The sequence below is a fragment of the Bubalus bubalis genome, chromosome 20 (assembly GCF_019923935.1).
Source record: "Bubalus bubalis isolate 160015118507 breed Murrah chromosome 20, NDDB_SH_1, whole genome shotgun sequence".
Lineage (NCBI taxonomy): Eukaryota > Metazoa > Chordata > Mammalia > Artiodactyla > Bovidae > Bubalus > Bubalus bubalis.
This window is the reverse complement of record NC_059176.1, coordinates 65,563,379-65,591,308: the sequence shown is the minus strand read 5'-3', so window position 1 is coordinate 65,591,308 and position 27,930 is coordinate 65,563,379. Positions and strand designations below refer to the sequence as shown.

At 41.8% G+C, this 27,930-nt stretch overlaps 1 protein-coding gene and 2 long non-coding RNA genes across 3 annotated transcripts in view; 2 read left to right on the top strand and 1 right to left on the bottom strand.

Moving 5' to 3' along the window:
• Positions 1-27,930, top strand: part of GABRG3 (gamma-aminobutyric acid type A receptor subunit gamma3) — an 838,213-nt gene that overhangs the window by 413,932 nt on the left and 396,351 nt on the right. The gene's annotated exons all lie outside the window — the stretch shown is intronic.
• LOC123330707 lies at positions 3,938-7,009 on the top strand. The gene is made up of 2 exons (XR_006546781.1): positions 3,938-4,191; positions 5,724-7,009. It is a non-coding gene; the product is annotated as an uncharacterized LOC123330707 (long non-coding RNA).
• On the bottom strand, positions 4,185-4,988 carry LOC123330706. The gene is made up of 3 exons (XR_006546780.2): positions 4,901-4,988; positions 4,727-4,815; positions 4,185-4,315 (listed from the first exon to the last, which is right to left on the bottom strand). It is a non-coding gene; the product is annotated as an uncharacterized LOC123330706 (long non-coding RNA).

Sequence of the window (27,930 nt, the reverse complement as noted above, 5' to 3'; positions counted from 1 at the left end):
CTTATGTTTAAAAAGATTCCTTATATTCTTTGTTAAGAACTTTTGTTATGAATTTTTCCTATCAATTGCTATCATCTTATGATTACTTTCTTCTAATTTTCTAATATGATATAGATGGAAGCACGAAGCTCAAGCTTCATGGGTACAAATGATGTTAATAAGAAACTAATTTATTTCTATGCATGTAAGAAATGGCAAAGGGAATTATATATATAAGATACCATTTGAAAATGCAGCAGGACTGCATTATATAATTCTCTATGTTAGTGTCTGTTGTGTCTTCTTTAGATTTGCTCAAAGGTAGCTAATATATTTTTGATACACTTTTAAATGATATCTTATATATAATTTCCTTTGCCATTTCTTACATGCATATAGAAATAAAGTAGTTTTGCATTAACATCAGTTGTACCCATGTCAAGTAGACACTGACTCTAAATCTTACATGGATTTAGTGTAACAATTTTGTGGAATTATTCTGCTAAAAACCAAAAATAGTCAAAACTCTGATGAAGAAAATAAAAATCACTGTGTGCCCTTGGCCTGACATTTATCAAGACTTGTTATCAAGCTTTAGTAATTATGGTATATAAAATTGGTGTGGAAATACACAGGGAAATTAAAGGAACAGAAACCGACCTATGTATAGATATTTGCATATATGATCTTAGAAATACATCAAAGGTAGGATTTTAGATTCATGGTTGAGCAGACTTTTGGAACTGGTTTTTGGACATGAGTTAACCATCTCCTCAGGTTGCCATCCTTCTGAATAAAGCAACTACCCCATTTCTGTCAGCACTTGTCTCTGGAGTATTAGCTTTTGAATGTGAGCAGCTAAATCTGAGTTTGGTTAGCAATCAGGCACTAATTGAAGTCTTTTCAGTAATAACAACAGAAACTTTATTCAAATTTTATTCAAGATGAAACCGAGCAGGACCTTGTGGGGTTGCTGGGCATGAAAGCCTTTCCATGACCCCCATTTCTCTCATAGGAAATGGACTCCAATTTTCATGACCTTCCCTGATTTCTAAAGGGCAGATTCAAACAGTTGCTGCTGAGAGATAGGAGGATGTGCAGAGACAAGAGAGGATCAGCCAAGAAATAAGAGTGCAGTCTTGGGGCAGGGTCCTGATTTTGCCTCAATGGAGCATTGTTCAGTCCTGTCCAACTCTGCGACCCCATGGACTGCAGCATGCTAGGCTTCTCTGTCCTTCACCATCTCCTAGAGCTTGCTCAAACTCATGTCCATTGAGTCAGTGATGCCATCCAACCATCTCATCCTTTGTTGTCCCCTTCTCCTTCTGTCCTCAATCTTTTCCAGCATCAGGGTCTTTTCTAATGTAATGAGTCAACTCTTCACATCAGGTGGCCAAAGTATTGGAGCTTCAGCATCAGTCATTCCAATAAATATTCAAGATTGATTTCCTTTAGGATGGACTGGTTTGATCTCCTTTCAGTCCAAGGGACTCTCAAGAGTCTTCTCCAACACTACAGTTCAAAAGCATCAATTCTTCAGTGCTCAGCCTTCTTTATGGTCCAACTCTCACACTCATACATGACTACTGGAAAAACCAACTATTGTTGGCAAAGTAGTGTCTCTGCTTTTTAATATACCCTCTAGGGTTGTCATAGCTTTTCTTCCAAGGAGCAAGTGTCCTTTAATTTCATGGCTGCAGTCACCATCTGCAGTGATTTTGGAGCCCAAGAAAATAGTTTGTCACTGTTTACATCGTTTCTTCATCTATTCACCATGAAGTGATGGGACCAGATGCTGTGATCCTAGTTTTTCAAATGTTGAGATTTATCCCTCAAGGAATATACACAACAATATCTTTAAGCTCTTTACAGAACTAAAGTCTTGAACAAATGGAGGACGTTAGCATTTTTTATTTCAGATTAAAGGAACCAGAGAAACTTAAGAAATTATCTGAGGCCATATTAAAGGAACCACAGAAACTCATCATATTACCTGAGACTAGATGAAAGAAGTGCAGGCCTTGCATACGCCATGATCCTGATCATCAACCCCACCCTTGAAAGCTTCTCACCAAGTCCTGGGATGCATACTTTTGACAGACCTGCTGTATCTCCCTTTGTCTGGCAAAGCAACAGAGCTATTCTTTTATTTTTCATCCAAAACTCTTTCTCTGGGATTTGATTCAACAGCAGTGCACAGAGGCCGAGTTTTCAGCACCAAAGACTGTTGCAAATAGGGGAGAGAGACTGGACTTAAATTCCAGTACAACAGGGAGCAACGTGAATTTATAGATAGTGGGGAGAGTAACAAGGTCAGTGCTTGGAAACTTACTAAGAGAAATTGGTTAGCTATCAAGGGTGGAGGTATCCTTGCTGTCAGGAGGTCTACATCAGACGTAGGGATGAGGATCTTGAACAGATATTAAGATAAGTAGGGTGCAGAAGTTGGGTCACTTATTGAATAACTGACTTAGAATTCTTGCTAGTGGAGACTGGGATTCAGAGTGTTACCAAGACTCCAAGCTCACTCTGCTCACTCTGAGTGATAGGCTGATAAATCCAGTAGATGAGATGTTGAGGCAAGGAATATGACCTTATTCGGAGAGCTGACTGACCAAAAAGATGGCAGACTAACATCTCAAAATAACCATCTTGTTGGGGCCAGATGTCAGGTTCTTTTAGTGATCAGAGATTGGGGGAGTTGAGGAAACAAAAAGACCATTTAATTCTTGCAAATATCTCCTAGAATGGCAAGCCTCAGGCAGGCAGATGTGCTAGTTTCACTTCCTCACAGTCATTTCACAGTTGGTGTGAAATGGAATATCTTGATTCCTGTGTCCCCAAATGTGAATTTTTGAGCCATGCTGGCAAGCAGCAGACAATGCCATTTCCCACACAAAGAACTCAAGAATGCCACAGTCCTTCACAGCTGTGCAGGGTCAAGTTATCTCCCTGTGAGCTATACAAAGGCACTTTAGTTTAAGGATCAGACAGAGAGGAGCAGGGTTCCCTGAGGCAGACCATTATGTATGCTATAATTACAAAAGAAGCAAAAAACAGGATTTAACAGTCACAGAAACAGATCCGATATGGGATCAAAATTAATTCTACTCGGTTACCAGAAAAACCTGGCTAAAGTTGGTTGAGGAGGGACTCTTTGTCACTTGTACTAACCTAAGGTGTCATAGGTTTGTGATGTTTCCACCAAAGAGTCTATAAACATTTTGAAGGATCGTATTACAGGTTTCCCTAGGGCTTCTCAGGTGGCACTATTGGTAAAGAACTAGTGGTAAAGAACTCTCCTGCCAATGCAGGAGACATAGAAATGCATGTTTGATCCTTGGGTCAGGAAGAAGCCCTGGAGGAGGGCATGGCTACCCACTCCAGTATTCTTCCCTGGAGAATCCCCTGGACAGAGGAGCCTGGCGGGCTATAGTCCATGGGGTTGCAAAGAGTCTGACATGACTGAGCAACTGTGCATGCACACACGCAAACATGTGTGGGCTGGTGATTCCTGTACCACACTGCAGAGTAGTAAATGACTCAATGCAAGGGAAGAAGAGGATGCTTGTTAGTGATTTATTTATTTTTAGCTCTATTTTGTTTTAAAATTCTATTGCACTTTTTTTTTTTTTTTTTTAAAGGGTAGAGGTATTCAGACAGAGGCCTGATGAATGCTGTTTAAGATTTTTGCTGGAAAAAAAAAAAAAAAAATCTGCTATCCATTGCTGAGAAACTAATGTTTAAAGTAAACTTTTTCATGTAAGGGAGGGTTAATCTCGTTCCCAGCCCTCTTTGTCTCCCCCCAACACCTCTTACATTTGTTTTCTTCTTCCCAGTTACTGTTGGCTCAGATTGTAAAGTGTATGCCTACAATGCGGGAGACCCGGGTTCAATCCCTGGGTTGGGAAGATCTCTTGGAGAAGGAAATAGCAACCCACTCCAGTATTCTTGCCTGGAAAATCCCATGGACGGAGGAACCTGGTAGGCTACATTCCATGGGGTCGCAAAGAGTCAGACAGGACTGAGTGACATCAATTTCACTTTCACTTTGCCAGGTACTGTGTATGTGACTTTCAAAATTGCTGCAGTTGACCAAATGCTCCCCAAGGTGAAGGACATTTGAAAGGTGATCCCATTTTATGTGTATTTCAGGATGTTCATTAAGTAGGGAGCACTGGAATCTGAGCAGGACCCTGTGGGACCCTCCAGGTATAAATGTTTTCCATGTCCCCTATTTCTTGTTGTAAGAAATAGGCTTCATTCATCTTCCTTGAACTTCCCTCAGTTTGTAAGTGCAGATTTACACAGCTTCTCATCAGGGAAAGGAAGGGATCTGGAAATAAGGGAGGAGCAGTCAAGAAACAATAGTGCAGCCTTGAGATAGGGTTCCCCCTTAAGAAACATACATAACTGTATCTCTGAGTTCTTCTGAAGGGACTAAGGCCCTCACCCAGGTGAAAGTGGTAACTTCAGGCTGAGCTTGAATTTGCTGGAGCACTGCCCTGTTACATTACCACCAACCAATCAGAAGAAAAGTGTATACCCTGCAGCCCTCATCCTAGATTTTGCTGTAAAAACTTGTCCCTCAAAGCCGTCAGAGAGTTTGGAGTCATTGAGCACAGGCCATCCATCCTCCCTGCCTGGTCCTACAATAAACCTTTCTCTGTTCCAAACTCCAACACTGAGGGTTGTTTGGCCTCACTGTGCCTTGGGCACATGAACTTGCATTTGGTAATACACTCACCTTCTGGACATGTCCTCTCCATTTTTCCGAACACACGGTTTTCCATAGGAATGTTCTCATGCTTGCTAACAGTGCAGGCACCTCTTCAACTGTTTAGAAAAAGACTAGGATTATTTAAAAATCAGTTACTGTGCCTTCTCTACCTGGGCTCTTTCAGAGTGCCTGGGGCCGTACCTTCTTTTCAAAGGAGAACTCAGAGGTCAGGAATTAGGGCTCTGGCTTTTGGCAAATTACTCCTATTACAGGCAAATGGTTGATAAGAGGCAGAGGATGTGAAAGGCCATTGTGAAGAGAAGGTATTTAGCAGGAGGCTGCATTCAGGGGCTGAATGTTTGTATTATAATGGGTCTGAAATCCACCTGGCACCAGCTCCTCTCCTTGGCTACAGTTCAATCTTAAAAATGCAAGGATTTAATGTTTTGGGTTGTTGGAATTCATAGCTTGAAATTTTATGTTATTTTGGTTTTTTTTTTTTTTACTAAAACAGTTAAAAAAACTGAATTCTTTTACAACCAGGTACCATTCTACTTTAGTGTCCAGTCAACCCTCCATGTTTATCACTGTTCTGTTATTTCTACATGCTCTGCATTTGGAATGGTCTCCCTGTGAAGTGATCAGAGTCACACCATATTAAATGTAAACTAAACGTTTTTATAAAATCATTGAGTCCCAGTGACTGTACCCATATTTTTCTGTTGGAGAAAATCAGCCAGGTCTTTGACGTTTTCTAATTCAGATATCCATAAGGAAATGTATAGAATCCTCTCCCCCTACTTCATTATGTAATCATAATATTTATAAAAGAAGATAGATAGTTTTAAATCAAATGATTATTTCAGAATTTCCTAGAAAAGAAAAAAAAAAGTCACTGATTCTGTAACTCACTGCTTCTGGAGTCTGCTGGGACCCTCAGAGACTGCCGCTTAATGCCCACCCTGTTTTGTCCCAATCAGGGGTGCACTGTGCACTGATCTATCCTACTCCTCTTCCCTTACAGGTCATTGTTACCAAAGGAGAATGAAAGAAGCTCCTCTTTGCAAAGAGTACCTGTTCTCATTACTGAATGCCAGTTCATATGCCCAACACACAGGGAAGCCAAACAAACTGAAATGGTGATGTTTTGAGTAGAGAAAGATTTATTGCAGGGCCAAGCAAGCAGAGTGGGTGGCTTATGTTCAAAGATCCAAAACTCTCTCATGGCTTTTGGGAAAAAAACATGTTTATAGGCATAATTTGAGGTGAATGCTGTCAGGTGAGTGACTTCCTTCCAAATGGTTGGTGGTGAGGTAACAGTGGTAGTCCAGGAATCTTGCTCAGCCTAAAGTTACCATCCTTCACCTGGATGGGGGCTTCAGTTCTTACACAAGAACTCAAAAGTTCTCTTAAGGAAGAACCAGGACCCTGCCCCCTAGCTCAATTACTGTTTCTTGACTGCTCCTCCTTTATTTTTGCATCCTCTCCCTTCCCTCATTAGCAACTATTTGAACCTTCCCTTTGGAACTCTGGGAAGGTCAAGGAGGCTGAATGAGCCTATTTCCTACAAACAAGAAACAGGGGGCAAGGAAAGGATTTGTCCCTGAGAGGGCTCCTCAGAGTCTTGCTGTTTCATGCTTACTGATTTTTCCTATCATGTCTTCCTATTAAAATTATAAACCCAGTGGGAGCTGACATTTGATCAAATATTTGTGTTGTTTGTCTAACAGATTTTAGCACAACTAGCTTCTAAGCATACCAAAGGTACTTGAAAAATGCATATTAAGATGATTGCTGAATTTCTATTAGAAACTGACATAATTCATGAAAGTTAATGATACACTCAGATGAAATTGAATCTATGGAACTAATGGGAAGTATATAGTAGCAGTGAAGAGGAAAAATTAACATTTTACATAACCTCCTGCTCATTCTGCCTCTGTAACTCAGCTTGCTCCTTGCAAAGTCTGGATCACATAGGTCACGTGGTCTTGGAAAGTGGGGACTTACAATACTAGGAACTCGAGCTTATTTCACTCACCCTTGTTCTGCTCTTTGCAATTGCCCAGCCCCTAGAATCCTGCTTAATCATGCCTGTCCGTGTAAAGGTCAGGCACCCCGCTTCCTGTCTTGACTGCTGTTCCCGCGCTCGTGAAACCCCTTAGTTTAAACAAACATATTAGCAGCTAGTATTGCCCACTATAGTCTGTCTATAAAAACTCTGTAACTCCTTTGTTGGGGGCTCTGAGTTGGAGTGGTAACTCCTCTGGGCCTGCCGGTATAGTAAACCTGAGTTCTCCAACTTTCCAAGTGTGGTGCTTGGTTTCTCGATTACTGGTTTCTGCAATAGCAGGACCAGTGCTGGCAAATTCCTAATCACAGGGCTGAGTGTCAAGAAGCAGCTTTCAGATGAATACCACCCTTTCCCTGGGCTGAATCATGATGATTTGGTCACCTGAACAGTGTCATTGTAGCGTGCTTTATGAAGATCCTGGTGAATGAGAAAGGGGAGTCTACAAGCCAGAAAGAGGGTTCTCACCAGAACCTGACCAGCCTGGCATCTGATCTCAGACCTCCAGCCTCCAGAACTGGAAAAAATAAGTGTCAGTTGTTTGCAAGCCACCCAGCCTCTGATATTTTGATATAGCAGCCTGAATGGAAAGATGCTGTGGTCCATTCAAGTAAATTTTCAACCAACTAAGTAGATTCTTCATCTGTAAAATGAAGATATTGCAGCAAATTTAAAGGGTCTCTGTGAGGTCTAGGTGAATTATGTGAGTCTGTGTGTGTTTAATTTTATTTCCACCTGTTGTGCATAGACTGTGAACACTGGGACCTTGTAATTACATCTGGAGGGAGGGGGAAGGGGAGAAGTGTTAACTCAGACGCTGTATCAATTCCACACTTAGGAGATGAAGCACTTGTTCCTGCACTGGACATAATATGGTAGAATCACCCTGGGACTCCACAGCCCAGTTGTGGTGGGTTTACCACATCTTTTTTTTCCTTTTTTGGTTCCTTATTAGTTTTGTGATGAACAAGACTGCAGGAATCTCAGAATGTATGCTTCATGAAGAAGAAGTAGCCGAACTTACATTTCTTTAATGTGTTTGAATTAGTAAAGTCTGAGACAGACAGTGTTCTGTGGCATTGGTTTTCAGGACACCCACTGGCAGGGAGAGTGAAGCTTCTGCCTGTTTGCCATCCCCCCACCCCGTCTTCCCCCTCAGTGCTGCCTGAGGGTTCGTGCAGGAGCATATCTCATCAATCCCATGTACACTGGGTGACAACATGGGAAGACATGAAAGACATTGTGACATTATGGAGATCTGGATGAGAATTTTATTAAATTATTTTGCTTCCCATAAGGACAAGTAAAATCCTCTAGCATTACGAGGTAATCAACAAATATGGATTTAATTCACCTGAAGTTTGAAAGAACAGGCAGCATCACTGCTGTACTATTAATTCTAACCTAGAGGGTATCCTGCCTGCAATGTGGGAGAACTGGGTTCCATCCCTGGGTTGGGAAGATCCCCTGGAGAAGGCTACCCATTCCAGTATTCTTGCCTGGAGCATCCATGGACAGAGGAACCTGGCAGGCTACAGTTCATAGGGTCGCAGAGTCGGACACAACTGGGTGACTTTCACAGAGGGGTTAGAATTACTTCAAATGCTTCCAAATCTGTCATGATTGTTAGAATCCCAGCAGTCAAACAAAAATGAAACTTCAGAATTTTACAATAATATTTGTTAAATATCAATTATTTCAAAAACAGCAAAAGCTGTTAGAAATAAAATTAAAGTTTATGATTGCTTTCTCATTTTCTAGACTTATATATCTAAACATTTATATAGTTTTAAATAAAAGCATGTACGTGAATTTTATATGCTAATTTAAAGTATTTATTTAAACTTGCAATACATGTGTAATCAATAAATACATATTAAAAGTTTGTAAGATTGTTCAGAAATCATGTGTCTTATCAATGAAAAATTTGCCTACGTTGAACAATCTCCCCAGCTGATAAATATATTGATTGTTTCCTATAAGTTGTTTAAAACAATTTTCTCAAATATCTTCAAAACTATATGGTAGTCTTTAGTCATTCATAACCTGCTCTCATATAAGAATTTTCATTACCCCAAGCATTCACAGCTACTATTAAGATTCCTTAACATTATAAGATAGTAGTAATTGGATGCTTAGACATTTAGGTTCTTTTAATGTCCTGGATATTGTAGATAGTGCTGCAGTGAACATGGGGGTGGTCCATGTGCCATTTTTTTTTGTCTTTTTTTTTTTAATTTAATTTTATTTTCAAACTTTACAATATTGTATTGGTTTTGCCAAATATTGAAATGAATCCGCCACAGGTATACATGTGTTCCCCATCCTAAACCCTCCTCCCTCCTCCCTCCCCATACCATCCCTCTGGGTCGTCCCAGTGCACCAGCCCCAAGCATCCAGTATTGTGCATCAAACCTGGGCTGGCGACTCGTTTCATATATGATATTATCATGTTTCAATGTCATTCCCCCAAATCTTCCCACCCTCTCCCTCTCCCACAGAGTCCATAAGACTGTTGTATACAACAGTGTCTCTTTTGCTGTCTCGCATACAGGGTTATTGTTACCATCTTTCTAAATTCCATATATATGTGTTAGTATACTGTATTCGTGTTTTTCTTTCTGGCTTACTTCACTCTGTATAATAGGCTCCAGTTTCATCCACCTCATTAGAACTGATTCAAATGTATTCTTTTTAATGGCTGAGTAATACTCCATTGTGTATATATACCACAGCTTTCTTATCCATTCATCTGCTGATGGACATCTAGATTGCTTCCATGTCCTGGCTATTATAAACAGTGCTGCGATGAACACTGGGATACACGTGTCTCTTTCCCTTCTGGTTTCCTCAGTGTGTATACCCAGCAGTGGGATTGCTGGGTCATATGGCAGTTCTATTTCCAGTTTTTTAAGGAATCTCCACACTGTTCTCCATAGTGGCTGTACGAGTTTGCATTCCCACCAACAGTGTAAGAGGGTTCCCTTTTCTCCACACCCTCTCCAGCATTTATTGCTTGTAGACTTTTGGATCGCAGCCATTCTGACTGGCATGAAATGGTACCTCATGGTGGTTTTGATTTGCATTTCTCTGATAATGAGTGATGTTGAGCATCTTTTCATGTGGTGGTCCATGTGCCATTTTGAACTATGGTTTTCTCAGGGCATATGCCTAGTAATGGGATTGCTAGGTCATACGGTGCATCTAGTCAAGGCTATGTTTTTCCAGTGGTCATGTATGGATGCGAGAGTTGGACTGTGAAGAAAGCTGAGCACCGAAGAATTGATGCTTTTGAACTGTGGTGTTGGAGAAGACTCTTGAGAGTCCCTTGGACTGCAAGGAGATCCAACCAGCCCATTCTAAAGGAGATCAGCCCTGGGTGTTCTTTGGAAGAAATGATGCTAAAGCTGAAACTCCAGTACTTTGGACATCTCATGCGAAGAGTTGACTCATTGGAAAAGACTCTAATGCTGGGAGGGGTGCGGGCAGGAGGAGAAGGGGACGACAGAGGATGAGATGGCTGGATGGCATCATGGACTTGATGGACGTGAGTCTGAGTGAACTCCGGGAGTTGGTGATGGACAGGGAGGCCTGGCGTTCTGTGATTCATGGGGTCGCAAGGAGTCAGACATGGCTGAGCGACTGATCTGATCTCATCTGATGGTGCTTTTATTTCTAGTTAATTAGTGGCTCAGCAGTAAGAATCTGCTTGCAATGCAGGAGACGTGGGTTCAGTCCCTCGATTGGGAAGATCCCCTGAAGGAGGAAATGGCAAGCCACTCCAGATTCTTGCTTGGAAAATTCCATGGACATAGAAGCCTGACAGGCTACAGTCTGTGGGATCACAAAGAGTTGAACACTACTGAGCTCTCACTTACTTACTTAAGGAGTCTTAATGCTGTTCTTCATAGTGGTTGTATCAATTTGCATTCCCACTAAGAGTGCCAAAGAGTTCTCTTTTCTCCATGTGCCCTCCAGAACTTTATTGTTTGTAGATTTTTTTTGATGATAGCTATTCTGACCAGTGTGATGTGATTGATACCTCATTGTGGTTTTTACTTGTATTTTTTTTTAAATATAATGAGCATTGTGAACATTTTTCATGTGTTCTTTGGCCACCTGTAGGTCTTCCTTGGAGAATTGGTTGTTTAGGTTTTTCCCCTCATTTTTTGAGTGCTGTTTTTTTTGTTTGTTTGTTTGTTTGTTTGTTTTTTAATTGAGCTGCACGAGCTGCTTGTATATTTTCGAGATTAACCCTTTGTCAGTTCCTTCCTTTGCAAATATTTCCTTCAATTCTGAAGGTGCATTTTGTCTTATGTTTTGCTTTATTGTGCAAAACTTTTAAGTTTAATTAGGTCCAATTTGTTAATTTTTGTTTTTATTTTCATTACTCTAGAAGGTGGATCCAAAAGGATCTTGATACTATTTATGTCAAATAGTGTTCTGCCAATGTTTTCTTCTAAGAATTTTATACTTGGTTTTTAATCCATTTTGAGTTTATTTTTGTGTACATTGTTAGGAAGTATTTTAATTTCATTCTTTAACATGTGACCGTCCAGTTTTCCCAGCACCACCTATTGAAGAGGCTATCTTTTCTGCATTGTATATTCCTGCTCCCTTTGTTAAAGATAAGGTGACCATAGGTGTGTGGCTTTATTTCTGGGCTCTCTGTCTTGTTCCATTGATCTGTATTTCAGTTTTTGTGCCAGTATCATACTGTCTTGATAACTGTAGTGTTGTATTATAGTCTGAAATCAGGAAGCTTGCTTCCTTCAGCTCCATTTTTCCTGACTCAGGATTGTTTTGGCTATACAGAGTCTTTTGTAATTCCACACAAATTAAAACAATTTTGTTCTAGTTATATGAAAAATGCCATTGGTAATTTGATGGGGATTGCATTGAATCTGTAGATTGCTTTTGATGGTATAGTCATTTTCACAATATTAATTCTTCCAGTCCAGGAACATTGTAACATCTGTTTGTGTCATCTTCAGTGTCTTATACTTATCTGTGTACAGGACACTAGTGTCTGGAAACACTAGTCTCCCTTGTAGGTTTAGTCCTAGGTATCTTATACTTTTGTTGCAGTGGTGAATGGGATTGTTTCCTTAATTTCTCCTGATTTTCCACTTGGAGTGTGTAGGAATGCCAGGAATTTATTTTTTTTTAACTTCATATTCATTTGCAAGTTCAATGTAATCCCAATCAAAATATATTTTGCACTATTGAAAGAAAGTTGTAGACAGGATGCTCCATTAGTACTAAATATTTTTTATAAATATATATATTTTATTGAATTATAGTTGACTTAAAATGTTTCAGGTACACAGCAAGGTGTTTCAGTTATATAGATACACATACATATTTTCAAAATTACTTTCCATTGTAGATTATGATAAGACATTCCCTGTGCTATATTGTACACTTTTGTTGCTTGTTGCATATCTAATTTTTTTTAATTAGAAGTCTAGCATTCTATCCATACTAGATCAAGCAAGTGGAATCAAAATGCCATAAATGTTTTAGTTAGGCAAAAAATCATATGCTTTCTAAAATACATATATATTATACATACTATTTATATATATATATATATATAGAAAAGTTTTTCTACTATGTTTGATAAAGGCTTAAGAAAGAACATTAAAAAGAAGGAAGGAAAAAGAAGAGATGGAGAAATTGGAAAACCAACTAATTGAAATGGGAGCACTGAAAATGAAATAGAAAAAGTGAAGCAAACTAGGTAAAAGTAAAGGATCATCATATAGCCCAGGTGTTTTAAAACATGGCAGCTCATTGGAAACATCTGGAGCTTTAGAGAAAAAAAGCAATACCTCGGCATTTGGATTTTTCAAGATAATTCTGATATGCATCTGGATTTTAGAAATTGATTACAGAATTTTCTATTAAATTATAGTTTTGGTGATAAGAGAATTTTATTATTTTTCTTTTGGCCAGTCATGATACAATGGTACTAAGTGAGTAATAGTTACATAATTACTATAGTAAAAGATATTTATCAGTTTTTACAATCAATAGCCACACAAAAGCTAAAAGATAATTACCATTGCAAGCCATGATTAATCTAACAATATAAAATAATTGCATACAATTTAGGGGGTCAAAGCAGAGTGATGTGGTAAGTGGAATTGCATACTTACAGAATTTTTCATCTGCCCAGCCAGTCTATGTCTTTTGGTTGGCGCATTTAACCCATTTACATTAAGGTAATTATCGATATGTATGATCCTATTACCATTTTCTTAATTGTTCAGGGTTTATACTCTGTAGGTCTTTGCCTTCTCTTGTGTTTCCTGCCTAGGGAAGTTTCTTTAGCATTTGTTGTAAAGATGGTTTGGTGGTGCTAAATATTCTCAACTTTTGCTTGTCTGGAAAGCTTTTGATTTCTCCATCAAATCTGAATGAGAGTCTTGCTAGATAGAGTATTCTTGATTGTAGGTTCTTCCCTTTCATCACTTTAAATATATCATGCCATTCCTGTCCAGCTTTTAGAGTTTCTTTGAGAAATCAGCTGATAACCTGATGGTAGTTCCCTTTTATTTTATCTGTCATTTTCCCCTTGTTGCTTCTAATGTTTTATCTTTGTCTTTAATTTTTGTCAATTTGATTACTATGTGTCTTGATGTGTTTCTCCTTGGGTTTATCCTGCCTGGAACACTCTGTGCTTCCTGTACTGGGTTGACTATTTCCTTTCCAATTTTGTGGAAGTTGTCAGCTCTTATCTCTTCAAATATTTTCTCGGGTTCTTTCTCTCTTTGTTCTCCTTCTGGGACCACAATAATGTGAATGTTAGTGCATTTAATGTTGTCCCAGAGGTCTCTTAGTCTGTCTTCATTTTTTTTTTTTTTCATTCTTTTTTCTATGTTCTGTGTCAGTGATTTCCACCATTCTGTCCTCCAGGTCATTTATCTAACAATAAACTGTGGAAAATTATGAAAGAGATGGGAATACCAGACCACCTGACCTGCCTCTTGAGAAACCTATATATGCAGGTCAGGAAGCAACAGTTAGAACTGGACATGGAACAACAGACTGGTTCCAAATAGGAAAAGGAGTACATCAAGACTGTATATGGTCACCCTGCTTATTTAACTTCTCTGCAGAGTACATCATGAGAAACGCTGGGCTGGAAGAAACACAAGCTGGAATCAAGATTTCCAAGAGAAATACCAATAACCTCAGATATGCAGATGACACCACTCTTACGGCAGAAAGTGAAGAGGAACTAAAGAGACTCTTGATGACAGTGAAAGTGGAGAGTGAAACAGTTGGCTTAAATCTCAACATTCAGAAAACAAAGATCATGGCATCTGGTCCCATCACTTCATGGGAAATAGATGGGGAAACAGTGGAAACAGTGTCAGACTTTATTTTTTTGGGCTCCAAAATCACTGCAGATGGTGACTGCAGACATGAAAATAAAGACGCTTACTCCTTGGAAGAAAAGTTATGACAAACCTAGATAGCATATTGAAAAGCAGAGACATTACTTTGCCAACAAAGGTCTGTCTAGTCAGGCTATGGTTTTTCCAGTGGTCATGTATGGATGTGAGAGTTGGACTGTGAAGAAAACTGAGCGCCGAAGAATTGATGCTTTTTAACTATGGTGTTGGAGAAGACTCTTGAGAGTCCCTTGGACTGCAAGGAGATCCAACCAGTCCATCCTAAAGGAGACCAGTCCTGGTTGTTCATTTGAAGGACTGATGTTGAGGCTGAAATTCCAATACGTTAGCCATCTCATGCGAAGATTGACTCATTGGAAAAGACCCTGATGCTGGGAGGGATTGGGGGCAGGAGGAGAAGAGGAAGGAAGAGGATGAGATGGCTGGATGGCATCACCGACTCGATGGACATGAGTGGGTAAACTCCGGAAGTTGGTGGTGAACAGGGAGGCCTGGCATGCTGCAATTCATGGGGTTGCAAAGAGTCGACACGACTGAGTGAACTGAACTGATGTTATTGATTCCTTTTAGTGTCTTTTTGTCTCTGTTTGTTTGTTGTTTAGTTCTTCTAGGTCTTTGGTAAACATTTCTTGCATCTTCTCCATTGTTTTCCTAAGATCCTGGATCATCTTCACTGCCATTATTCTGAATTCTTTTTCTGTAGGGTTAACCTGTCTCCACTTCGTTTAGTTGTTTTGCTGGAATTTTATCATGTCGCTCCATCTGGGACATGACTTTCTTCTTTTTTATCCTGATTAACTTTCTGTGATGTGGTTTGGTTCTAGCCACTGTGGGATTGTGATTCTTCTTTCTTCTTCTGTCTGCCTTCTGAAGGAGGAGGCTAAAAGACTTGTGTAATCTTCCTGATGGGAGGGGCTGGCAGTGGAAAAAACTGGGTCTTAATCTGATGGTCAGGATGTTGCTCAGTAAAGTTTTAATCCAATTATCTGCTGGTGGGTGGGGTCACGGTCCCTCCCTGGTAGTTGTTTGTTCTGAGGCGACCCATCCCTGGGGTCTGTGGGTTCTATGGTAGGGTTAATGGAGAACTCCAAGAGGGCTTACACCAAGGGCAACATTCCTGGCCTACTGCTGCTAGTCCCCCTGTCCCTGTGGTGAGCCCCTGCCAATTCACACCTCCAATGGAGTCCCTCAACACTATCAGGTGGTTTTGGTTCATCTTTCCTCTGGGTCTTGGTGTTTGTGCTCTCCAAGACTGGAGTCTCTGCTGAATATTTCTCTGCCTTTTCATTTTGTTTAGATTGCTGTGTTTTGGGGTGGCCTTTCTGTATGCTGGAAGTTTGTGTTTCCTCTTTATTTTGGAGGTTCCTCCTTGTTGGTGTGGTCGGACGAGTGGCTTATCAAGATTTCCTGATTAGGGAAGTGTGCGTCTGTGTTCTGGTTGGTGGAGCTGGAACTTTTCTCTCTGGAGTGCAATGAAGTGTCCAGTAGTGAGTTTTGAGGTCTGTGGGTTTTGTGTGACTTTTGGCTGCCTATATTTTAATGCTCAGGGTTATGTTCCTGCATTGTTGGAGAATTAGCTTGGTATGTCTTGCTCTGAAACTTGTTGCTCTTTGATGGAGCTTGGTTTCAGTGTAGGTATGGAGGCTTTTGGATGAGCTTTTATCGATTAATGTCCCCTGGAGTCAGGAGTTTTCTGGTGTCCTCAAGTTTTGGATTTAAGCCTCCTGCCTCTGGCATTCAGTCTTATTCTTACAGTAGCCTCCAGACTTCTCCATCCATACAGCACCAATGACAAACATCTAGGTTAATGGTAAAAAGATTCTGCAGAGTGAGGGACACCCAGAGAGGTTCACAGAGTTATAAGGAGGAAAGAAGAGGGAGGAGGGAGGTAGAGGTGACCAGGAGGAAAAGAGGGGGAATCAAAAGGGGAGATAGCAATCTAGCCAGTAATCAATTCCCTATGTGCTCTCCACAGTCTGGAACACTTAGAGAGGTTCACAGAGTTATATAGAGAAGAGAAGAAGGAGAAGGGAGGTAGAGCTGACCAGGAGGAGAAAAGCTGGAGTCAAAAGGGGAGAGACCAATCTAGCCAGTGATCAGTTATCTAAGTGTTCTCTGCAGCCTGGAACACCCACAGAGATTCACAGAGTTGGGTAGAGAAGAGAAGGGGGAGGAAGGAGATAGAGGTGACCTGGGGGAGAAAAAGGAGAGTCAAAAGGGGAGAGAGCAATCAAGCCAGTAATCACATCCATAAGTAAAAATGGATACTGAAGATTAGATTTTTAAAGGTGCAAACTTGATAACAAATACCAAAATGCAAAGATTAAAAATCTAAAGTAGAGGTTAGACTCTCAAAAATACAATATTAAAGAAACAAAACAAAATCACAAAAATTATTATATATATATATGAAATTTGCTTTAAAAATAGGGCATTTTTTGGCAAGGTAATAGTAGGTTATAAAAATGAAAATTAAAGAAGTAATAAAGAACTTAAAAATTTAAAAATGATAGTAGTAAAATATATCTAGGAATTTCTCTGGAGCTGTTGAGGGTAGTGTGGGGTCAGTTCAATTTCAGATAGTTCCTGTTCCACCTTGTACTTCTTCTCAAGGTCATATAGGCCCCTTCCAATGCTTAGTCAGTGTTAACTACAGGGCTTTAATCTGTTGCACCTGTCACTTCCAAAGTGGTTCCCTCTTCTTTGTTTATTTTGACTTCCTCTGTGTGCAAGTCTGTTTAGTGTCTAATTTCTGCCTTGATGCAAGGGGATGAAGGTGGTCACTTATTTAGGCTCACTTGTTCAGTTGTGCTGTGGGGAGGGAGGAACACTGCAAACAAATATCACTGGCATGTGTAGGGAGAGCTCGCAGTGTCTGGGCCAAACTGGGTTTGCCCCTGTTCACGGCGTGTGTGCTTTCCCAGTCTACACTGCTCAGGCTCCAGGTTGCTCTGCAGGGGAACTGTCCAAAGCAGGCTCTGGGTTGCATGCACCTCCCAGGTCTAAGCCACTCAGGTTCAGGTTTTCGGGTACTCCACAAAGGCACAGACTCCGTTGGGCCTGCGTTTTGTGCACTTCCAGGTCCAAGCAGCTCAGGTGACCAGGTGCTTGGTGAGTGCACTCTCCCCAGGTGGTGGTGGTGGTGGTGGTGTGGGTTGCGTCTTATCTCCTCCTCTGTCCCAGCTGCTCGTTTTCCTGGGTGTGCAGCAGGAGCACCATGTCAGGTGTGCCATATGTCTCCTCTGGGGAGCTGATCTCTGACTGCGACCCTCCTGGCAGATGTCAACTGTCCAGGATCCCAGGAAGACTTGGTTAACAACTGGGAGCCTGCACACAGTTTGATAGGGGATGCCATCTCTGAGACTGTGCTTGCCCCTCGCCTTCTGGCTCTGGCTGCTGCCAACCTGCCTCTCTGCCTCTGGTCGGGGGTGGGCCGGTCCGCTACAGGCTAACTCTCCTCTCGTATTTGCTCAATTCTTTGTTCTGTGAGCAGGCCCAGCAGTGCCTTAGGTTAGAGCTTTTTGCTGCAAAGTTCTGTCTCTATTTTTTTTTTTTTTTTTTCCTTTCTCTCTGGCAATCCAACAGTTTGGGTTGCTGTCTCACATTAGCGCCCTCAGATTGTCCTTAGGGCATTCAGGCCCAGTCCTTACCCTAAACATGCAACTGCACCTCTTTGTTCAGTCCCCATTGGCAGACGTGAGCATCTGGGCTACTTCTCTGCTGGGAGTTGCAGTTAGGCACATATTCTATGGTGTCCCCCGGCGCCGGCCTCCGCCCCACACCCCCCCTACCCCCCCACCGCCGCTCCCGGTTATGTTGTCCTCTGAGATTCCAAAACTCCCCTCAGGCCTGCCAGTGAGAGTGTTTCCTGGTCTTTGGAAACTTCTCCTTCATGACTCCCTCCCTGGGGTGGGTCTCTGTCCCTCACTCTTTTGTCTCTCTTTTTGCCTTTTATATTTTTTCCTAGCTCCTTTCAAAGAAAATGGGCTGGCTTGCTGGGTGCCTGGTGTCCTCTGCCAGCATTCAGAAGTTGTTTTGTGGTAGTTTCTCTGCGTTCAAATGATCTTCTGATGAATTTTTGGGAGAGAAAGTACTCTCCCATTCCTATTCCTCTGCCATTTTAGGACCTCCCCTCTGAATTTTTTATTTTTAAATTGACTCTAGTAATATTAAATTTGGACAAATTCTCTAATTAAGGCCCAAGTCTCAAAGCAGTAGGATGCTGAATCTAGCATCTTTAGTTGCCTTGAATTAAAATAATGACAGACCTAATTAGATAAATGTTGTGGTTTTCATGGTCTGATATTTTAGCAGCAATTTGCAAAGACCTGACATGAAAGAACATTTCTTTTGGTTTTATTAATATTGAATAAAATGTTTTTGTATTTTATTCAATATTCAGTCAGTTCAGCCACTCAGTCATGTCTGAATCTTTGCAACCCCATGGACTGCAGCACGCCAGGCCTCCCTGTCCATCACCAACTCCCAGAACTTGCTCAAACTCATATCCATTGAGTCAGGGATGCCATCCAACCATCTCATCCTCTGTCATTCCCTCCTCCTCCTGTCATTCTCTTCACCAATATTAGTAAGAGATTAAGAGATATTTTGAGAGATATTTTTGTATCTCTCAAACACAGTGTGACCTGATTTGAGAGAGATTTTTATATCTCTCAGAAACAGTGTGACCTAAATATAAGATGATGTTAAGCAGCATTGCAATTTACAGATGTTTCTTTTGTTTGGTTATATTTTTTGTATGTATGCTTCTATGCAAATAAATGTATACACATACATAATCCTGTCTTTTAAATGATCTCATGTTTACTAATCTCCTCATGAGCCCTTTCCTCCTTGAATTCTCAGTCCTACTGTTCCTGTCACTTCCTTCAGCCGACACATTCCCTCTGCAGACTTACTTCCTTGAACACACAAACTACTACTGTTGATTGCATTTTTCACTCAGAACCTTCATGAAGATGATTTTCACCTGATGTGGACTTACCATCAGAATCTTACCATCCTCTGTAAGGATGCCTTCTGATCTGATACTGATGCCTTCTGATACTGAAAACCTCTGACTTTGATTCCTATGCTAAAGTTTAAACATAGTACCCCATCCCTGACATTAAAGAAAAAAATTAAGAGAAAAGAACATACCCCCCACTGCAAACTGTTACGTGGTTACATGGAAGCAGATAATTACTAAACAAAGCCTGAAACACACACAGAAATAGACAAGAGTTATTCCAGTGTCCTTTGTATGCTTTGTGTTTATTTTTCCTCCCATTAACCTCATGTATGTGAAAAACATATTTCTGCCTCCCTGTTCTCTGACTGTTGGTCATCATTTTTGAAGGCCTTCAGACAGGTGTCCTGTCCATCCAGTCTTGCCACATCAAGCAGCAGGTGAAGCCCATGCTCCAAATTCTCTGTTAGTCTCACTGCTTTTAAAACATTCTGTCCACCCAGGAATGGGTCCCATGGCTGTCTTGGTGGGCTCCTGCTGTCCTTCTCTGTTGAATCACCAGTTGGTCTGCTGTGATCTCTGGGGAAATGGGCCAGCAGCCTGCTCTTCCTACCTAGTATTATCTTACTACAGAGCCAGAGGTAAGTCCACACTGTGAAGTGAATAGGTTATTACTCATCCTACTGATATCGAAGATTGAGGAATCCGTTCCCATCTCCTCATGGCAAATAGATGGGGAAAATGTGGAAACAGTGTCAGAGTTCATCTTCTTGGGCTCCAAAATCAATGCAGACAGTGACCACAGCCACAAAATTAAAAGATGCTTGCTCCTTGGAAGAAAAGCTTTGACAAATATAGAGAGTATATTAAAAAGCAGAGACATCACTTTGCCTACAAAGGTCCATATAGTCAAAGCTATGGTTTTTCCAGTAGTCATATACAGGTATGAGAACTGGACCATAAAGAAGGCTGAGTGCTGAATAATTGATGCTTTCGAACTGTAATGTTAAAAAGACTCTTGAGAGTCCCTTGGACAGCAAGGAGATCAGACAAGTCAATCCTAAAGGAAATCAACCCTTAATTAATATTCATTGGAAGGACTAATGCTGAAGCTGAAGCGCCAATACTTTGGCCAACTGATGTGAATAGCTGACTCATTGGGAAAGATCCTAATGCTGGGAAAGATTGAGGGCAGGAGAAGGGGATGACAGAGGATGAGATGGTTGGATGGCATCACTAACTCAACAGACAAGAGTTTGAGCAAACTCCGGAAGATAGTGAAGGACAGGGAAGCCTAGCGTGCTGCAGTTCCTGGTGTTGCAAAGAGTCACTGAACAGCAACTGATATCAAAGGGCAAGGCAAATAACTGAAGTATAATTCCAGAAAAGAGCACACAATCCAACAAAGAAAACATGAGTTTTACCCAGCATCTGACATTAGTACACAATTAATCCTACCTCAGTGTCTGTGTCTGAGCTGTACTGTCACATACAAGTGTGGCAGGTGGGTCCATTGGCAATGTTGGCACTAAGAACAGGTTCAAGGTCATCCATATTCAGATTCGTGATCAGTAAAGTGTTTTGATGATCCCAGTCATGACACCTGGAAAAGGAAATGGCAACCCATTCCAGTATTCTTGTCTGGAAAATACCATGGACAGAGGAGTCTGGCAGGCTACATTCCATGCGGCTACAAAGAGGCAGACATGACTGAGCAAATCAGCACAGAACATTATGAAACATAAAATTGAAAGAGTTTTAAGAGTGAAGGAAGATACAAGGGAGAATGGCTTCTATAGTTCTAGTAAAAAGGAAGGACTATTGGAACCTGAGGGGCCCTGTGTTTCTACCATCAAAGATCATGTCAGTGAAACAGTGAACCATCGCAACTTTGAAGATGGACAGATAGTCTACAGCCTGGGTGGTATATCAGTTGAGGAACATGTGGGGCTTGCCTTCAAGGAGTGGCAACATAGGATGGAATTAGAGAGTTGAAATAACTAGAAAGAACACAGAAGGAAGAATACTTGGGACATGTGATGGATGTGAGATGGGTTATGAAACTGATCATGACCACCAATGTCTCCAGGTAGACACATTTGGGGAGAAGCTCAGGTGAGATGCTTGAAATCTCTTAAAAGATGCTTGACACTTCCGTGAAATCTTAAGGTAAGTCCAGTTTCAGTACCAAACACACAGAGCACAGAGAAGGCTTTTGCTTTGACTGTCATCTAGGGTTGAACTGGGAGGTGCTCAGCCCCACATCTCAGGGCATCAGGCCCTCCAGGAGCAGCACACACTTGAATGCCTGTATGTTGGTAAGCTTTCTGCCAGGTGTCTGCTGAAAGGTGCTCACAGCCTCTGAAGGGCACTTTGTTAATATCCTTTGTGTTGCACATATGACATAGGTGCCTGACCTGTCCCACCTCAGCCTCAGGGCCTGTTGACCATCTCTGAATCCCTCCTTCCTTTCTGTGGCTCTGCTGAAGTGTCCCCTCATCAGGGAGGCCTTCCCTGTTCACCCCTGTGATGCATTGTCCAGCTTGATTCGATGCAGGTTACCCTACAACCCTCCTTGCTGTGTCCCTTGTAGAATTAAGTAGAGACTGTTGTGGCCCCAACATCTTCAACCACGTGGCAGTGTGAGTTCAACCACAAAGTTAGATGAGTGGTGAAGTGAAAGTTGCTCATTTGTGTCTGACTCTTTGCAGCCCCATAGACTATACATTTCATGGAATTCTCCAGGCCAGAATACTGGAGTGGGTAGCCTTTCCCTTCTTCAGGATATCATCCCAACCCAGAGTTCGGACCCAGGTCTCCCACATTGCAGGCGGATTCTTTACCAACTGAGCCACAAGGGAAGCCAAAGAATACTGGAGTGGGTAGCCTATCCCTTCTCCAGCAAATCTTCCCGACCCAGGAATCGAACTGGGGTCTCCTGCATTGCAGGCAGATTCTTTACCAACTGGGGTATCAGGGAAGCATGCATTGATTAAATAATGTGACTTTAAAGGATATTACATGATCATTCATTCCAACTCTTTCAAACCAAGCTGCAAAACATTTTACCAGACACTGTGAGGGAAGAGTGGCAAAAAAGAAAAGGAGGCTTCACTTAGTAAGCCATCCAGAAAGAAGTTTCTGTGTAATTCTATCTTATGCATTACATTGACATTTTTATAATGTGTAGAAGCTGAGCCAATTGAGTGTTGAAGGACAAAGTGGGCTGGGAGCCTCAGATCTGATCTTGAGTCCAAGGCAGTGATGATGCTCGCTGCCAGGTGGGAGTGGACGACAGCTTAGTTTCCTCCTTTTATGTCTTTCTCTGCATCCTCCTCTGTTCCTTCTACACTGTACAACCTTCGCTTCTAACCCTACCACATCTGCATCACCTCTGCTGGGCTGACCTGATTGGCTACTCTGAGCTTAAGAAGAGGGATGTCTGTGTCACTGGCCACAGAGCGTCTATCAGGCATCCAGCCACATTCCCCCACCTTACCTAATGGAACAGCATCTTTCTGTTTTACCCCTGGAATGACATCTGCTCAGAGACTTATGTTTCTACCGTCAAGGATCATGTCACTGAAACAGTGAACCATTGCAACTTTGAAGATGGACAGATAGTCTACAGTCTGGGTTGTATATCAATTGAGGTCTCCTCCCTGCCTTGCAGCAGAAGCTCTGACTACCTGCAGACCCCTGCTGCCCAGTACCTTTACCAGTGGTCCCAGGAAGCTGTTGACATTTAGATTAGTGAAAAGTAAATAAAGTTAAACTTTCCTTCCTCAGTGGCACTGGCCACATTTTAAGTGCTGAATTGTCACACTGTTTTATAGGAACGCTTCTAGCATCACAGAAAATTCTACTTTAGACAGTGTCCATGACAAGAGCTATGCATTTCATCACATTTTCTAGTCCAATAGTAAGTTTATAGGTGGGAAGAGTACAAATGTCAGGCTGCTTAGAGTGAAGAATAGTGCAGGGCACCCACAAGGTTGTAGCTGGCACTGTGCCTCTCAGCAGACCCCAAGGCCAGGGCCTGGGACTCCAGGCCTTCTCTGGCTGTCATTTCTGATTTTCTTGTCTTGCCTTCAGAAGGCCTGAGGAGAAATGAGTCTTCAGGCGCAATTCACAAACCAGAGACCACAGCCTCACAATGTAGTTCACTTCTGCAGGGGAAGAGTTCTGAAGCAGTCAACAAGCCTTTCCTATTTTTCCCTCACATATTCTTTTACCATTAGGCTAGTTATTGGAAAGATAAACTCTCTCCTATAGCTATTTTCAAGTGCTGATTCATAAAGTGTTTCTGTGTTTTGCATTACAAAATTCTGCTCTGAGCAGTTTGTATTTCTGATCACTGAGGTGAGAACAACTGGAGGTTCCCCAGGACAAATTAAAAGAAGAGAGGTGCTCCTTCAGAGACAGTGCACCCCCCACCCCCATCCTCTACCCTACTCCAGGCCAAGAGAATAAGGGAAACTTGGAAAAGTTGGAATATTTGCAAAGTAAAAATTTTTGTGCATCTGTTTGCATTTTTGTCTTCTTTCATTGGTCACTTATTTTTTAAAATGTTATTCTGAATAAATATAAGGTGTAACACTTTTTCCTGCCCTATATTATTGTAGTGATCTCAGTTAGGCAGCAGTGAGCAGTGGCATGAAGAGAGATCTTAATTCCCTGCCCAAGACTTGAACCTGGGTAGCCCAGATGAAAACCAGAAATCCTAGCCACCAAATCAGCAAGGGCTAGAGGCTAGAAGCTAATTTTCCCTGGATCTTTGCCCCCAGTGAAAAATGCACTTGTCACAGAGGTAGGAACTATTAATGCAGGTACAAAGTTTCTTATTAGAGACACAGCAGAAGAACAAGGGGAGAGAACAGAGAGAAACAGTTTGTTTAGTTGAGACAGAAGCAAGGCAGAGAAGCCTGCCTGGAGAGAAAGGCTGTGCTCATCCTCCCAAGTGAGGAGGAGCCCAGGAAAGAAGCGGTTAAGGCATTTATAAGGCAGTTCTCCCAGGTCTTTGTCTTCCTTCAGGCTAGTTATCTAGTTTCTTTTTCCACACCTGAACTGCCCTGGGACCCTCCCTGGGGTGCATATGCACCCCTCAGCCAGGATGGATCTCGAAGTGAAGGCTTCTGGGAGGAGCCAGACTCATTATGGGCTGGAGTTGTCCTGACTTTTGATGCTAAGGAGCCTTTCTGTGCATGTGTAGTGTCTCCCTTGTCCTTTACTTAGAAGGGACTTTGCTTCTCTTTGTGTTTGCCTCTCTCAGTTATTCCCTTGAGGTGTTAACAAGAGACAAAGACTGGCTATTTACCCTGTTTCTATTGTTACTTCTATTTCTGAGAGCAAATGGGGGGCTCATTTTCCATTCCTCAACTGGAGCCCACCTATCTCTTATCTCAGGAAATGCAAAGAGAAGACTGGATGATTGTAAATGTCCAACCTGGAGCCCATCTATCTCCTACCTCAGAGATAGTCTGAGATATGAGGTTGAATTATTAAGTATGAATGCATCTAAGTCATTTCCTCCTTCCTGGGATTAGAAGGGTGTCACCAAGCTCTTCTTGGAGTTCTAAAATTCCAGTTCAGTTCAGTTTAGTTGCTCAGTAGTGTCCGATTCTTTGCAACCCCGTGAACTGCATCACACCAGACCTCTCTGTCCATCACCATCTCCCAGAGTTTATTCAAACTCATGTCCATTGAGTCGTTGATGCCATCCAACCATCTCATGCTCTGTCGTCCCCTTCTCCTCCTGTCTTCAAACTTTTCCAGCATCAGGGTCTTTTCCAAAGAGTCAGTTCTTCACATCACATAGCCAAAGTATTAGAGCTTTGACTTCAGCATCAGTCCTTCCAATGAATATTCAGGACTGATTTCCTTTAAGATTGACTGGCTTGATCTCCTTGGAGTCCAAGTGACTGTCAAGAGTCTTCTCCAACACCACAATTTAAAAGCATCAGTTCTTTGGCACTCAGCTTTCTTTATGGTCCAGCTTACACATCCATATGTGACTACTGGAAAAATCATAGCCTTGACTAGACAGACCTTTGTTGGCAAAGTAATGTTTCTGTTTTTTAATGTGCTGTCTAGGCTGATCATAACTTTTCTTCCAAGGAGCAAGTGTCTTTTAATTTCACGGCTGCAATCACCATCTGCAGTGATTTTGGAGTCCAAAAAAATAAAGTCTGACACTGTTTCCACTGTTTCCCTATCTACTTGCCATGAAGTGATGGGACTGGATGCCATGATCTTAGTTTTTTGAATGTGGAGTTTTAAGACAGTTATTTCACTCTCCTCTTTCAGTTTCATCAAGAGGCTCATTAGTTCCTCTTCACTTTCTCACGTACGAGTGGTACCATCTGCATATCTGAGGCTTCTGATATTTCTCCCAGCAATCTTGATTCCAGCTTGGGCTTCATCCAGCCCAGCATTCCACATGATGTACTCTGCATATAAGTTAAATAAGGAAGGTGACAATATACAGCCTTGTCATACTCCTTTCCCAATTTGGAACCAGTCTGTTATTCCATGTCTGGTTCTAATCGTTGCTTCTTGACCTGCATGCAGATTTCTCAGGAGGCAGGTAAGGTGGTCTGGTATTTTCATCTTTAAGAATTTTCCACAATTTGTTGTGATCTACACAGTCAAAAGCTTTAGTGTAGTCAATAAACTAGAAGTAGATGTTTTTCTGGAACTCTCTTGCTTTTTCTATGATCCAGCATACGTTTGAAATTTGATCTCTGGTTCCTCTGCCTTTTTAAATCCAGCTTGAAGATCTGGAAGTTCTCAGTTCACATACTGTTGAAGCTTAGCTTAGAGAATTTTGAGCATTACTTTGCTAATGTGTGAAATGAGAGCAATTGTGCAGTCGTTTGAACATTCTTTTGCATTGCCTTTCTTTGGGATTGGAATGAATACTGACCTTTTCCAGTCCTGTGGCCACTGCTGAGATTTCCAAATTTGTTGGCATTTTGAGTGCAGCACTTTGTTTTTTGAGTGCAGATTTTTGAGTTCATCTTTTAGGATTTGAAATAGCTCCACTGGAATTCCATCACCTCCACTAGCTTTGTTCGCAGTGATGCTTCCTAAGGCCCACTTGACTTCGCACTCCAGGATGTCTGGCTTTAGGTCAGTGATCACACCATTGTGGTTCTCTGGGTCATGAAGATCTTTTTTTTATAGTTCTTCTGTGTATTTTTGCCACCTCTTAATATCTTCTGCTTCTGTTGGGTCCATATCATTTGTCTTTTATTGTGCCCATCTTTGCATGAAATATTCCCTTGTATCTCTTTATTTCCAACATATCCCTTAACTTCCATCCCTCCTACTCTCTCTTGACACACTTTCTCTACCTGTTGGCAAAGGTCTTCCTTGATCCATCCATAATTGACAGTTCATTGGGGTTCTACTCTTCTACTTTGTCCATGCTGTACCTCCATTTTGGGAGCCTCATCACTGGGGAGAATGGGGATAGTAAGGATATAAGTGGGGTGGGAAGCATTGGAGAAGTTTTGTAGTACAAGCAGAAGTGCATTTTAGGGAAGTGACAAGGTTCCCTAGGAGAAGGAGTTTCAACTTTGTCTGGTGGATGAGAAAGTGTATTTATTTTTCACTGAACAGTATTTAAAAATAAAAAGTATTTTCACAATACAGTATTTATCAAAGTATCCAAATAACAAAAAGGTAGTAACATTTTGATTTAAAACCTAGGCATAAATTCATTTTTTAAATAAATGTAGTAAAGTATGAAATATGAAGTATTTAATATCAATATTTCAAAATTAAATATTGTTTAGGATTATTAAATTTTTTTTTCATAACTTGAGCATTTGTATAAAGTTCTGATTGATTCTTAGAAGGTAACTGAAGATTCCCTTTCTCTAGTTCACAAATAGAGGTGATTCTCCAGCAAGGAGTCCAGATAAAAGGCAAAGCTGGTGGGGGCACAATTGGCTGCAGGCATCCCTTTGTCATGTCCCACTACCCCCACCCTTGCCATCGATATCCTACTGGCCTGGAGTCTGGGTCTGTGTGGCCAACAGTTGTGGCTTCCCATGAAAGGCCAGTCAGTGTAGGCCCTGAGAACTTAGGGCCCCTGTACCCACCAGAGCTTGGCAAGTTGAAATGACTCCTGCAAACCCAGTGTGGATGAGCCTCCTTGAAAAAGATGTGCACTGAGGAAATGTGTGATTGCCAAAGCGATCCTTGCCATCTCCCTCCCCACCTCCCTCCACCCTCACCCCAGGCCACCCCCATATTCCTAGTGCCTCCATCACTAATCATCTGATGTGGATGATATGGGTGTTTGCTTAGCCAGCGGATGGGAGAGGGCTGGTGAGAAGTCAGAGAGTGGCTATGGGGACAGACCTCCTCCTCACCCTCCTCTGCCTTTCTCTCCTCCTTGCCCTGGGTTTTGCATTGTTCAGAGAAGATGGCTCTTGGACCCCTCAGAACTGCATTCCTCAGCCCAGGCCTGGCTCCCCTGGGTCCTCACCAGCCCCAGACCTTGGGCTGGGCAGGCACTCTGTGTCAATATGAGACTACTTTCCTGGCTCCCAATGGAGTCATCCTTTCCTGTGTGTGAACCCCAGGAGAGGAGACTTGTTTATAGGCACTGAATGCTCAACACAAACGTGATTGCCCCTAGTCAGCCAGAACTAAGCTGCCTCCATCCCTCCCTTTGCCAGGGGAAACTGGGGCCATATGCTTCTTAGGCAAGCCTATTAGACCTTCTTCAACCTGAGATTTGTGCAGTAGTGTAGCT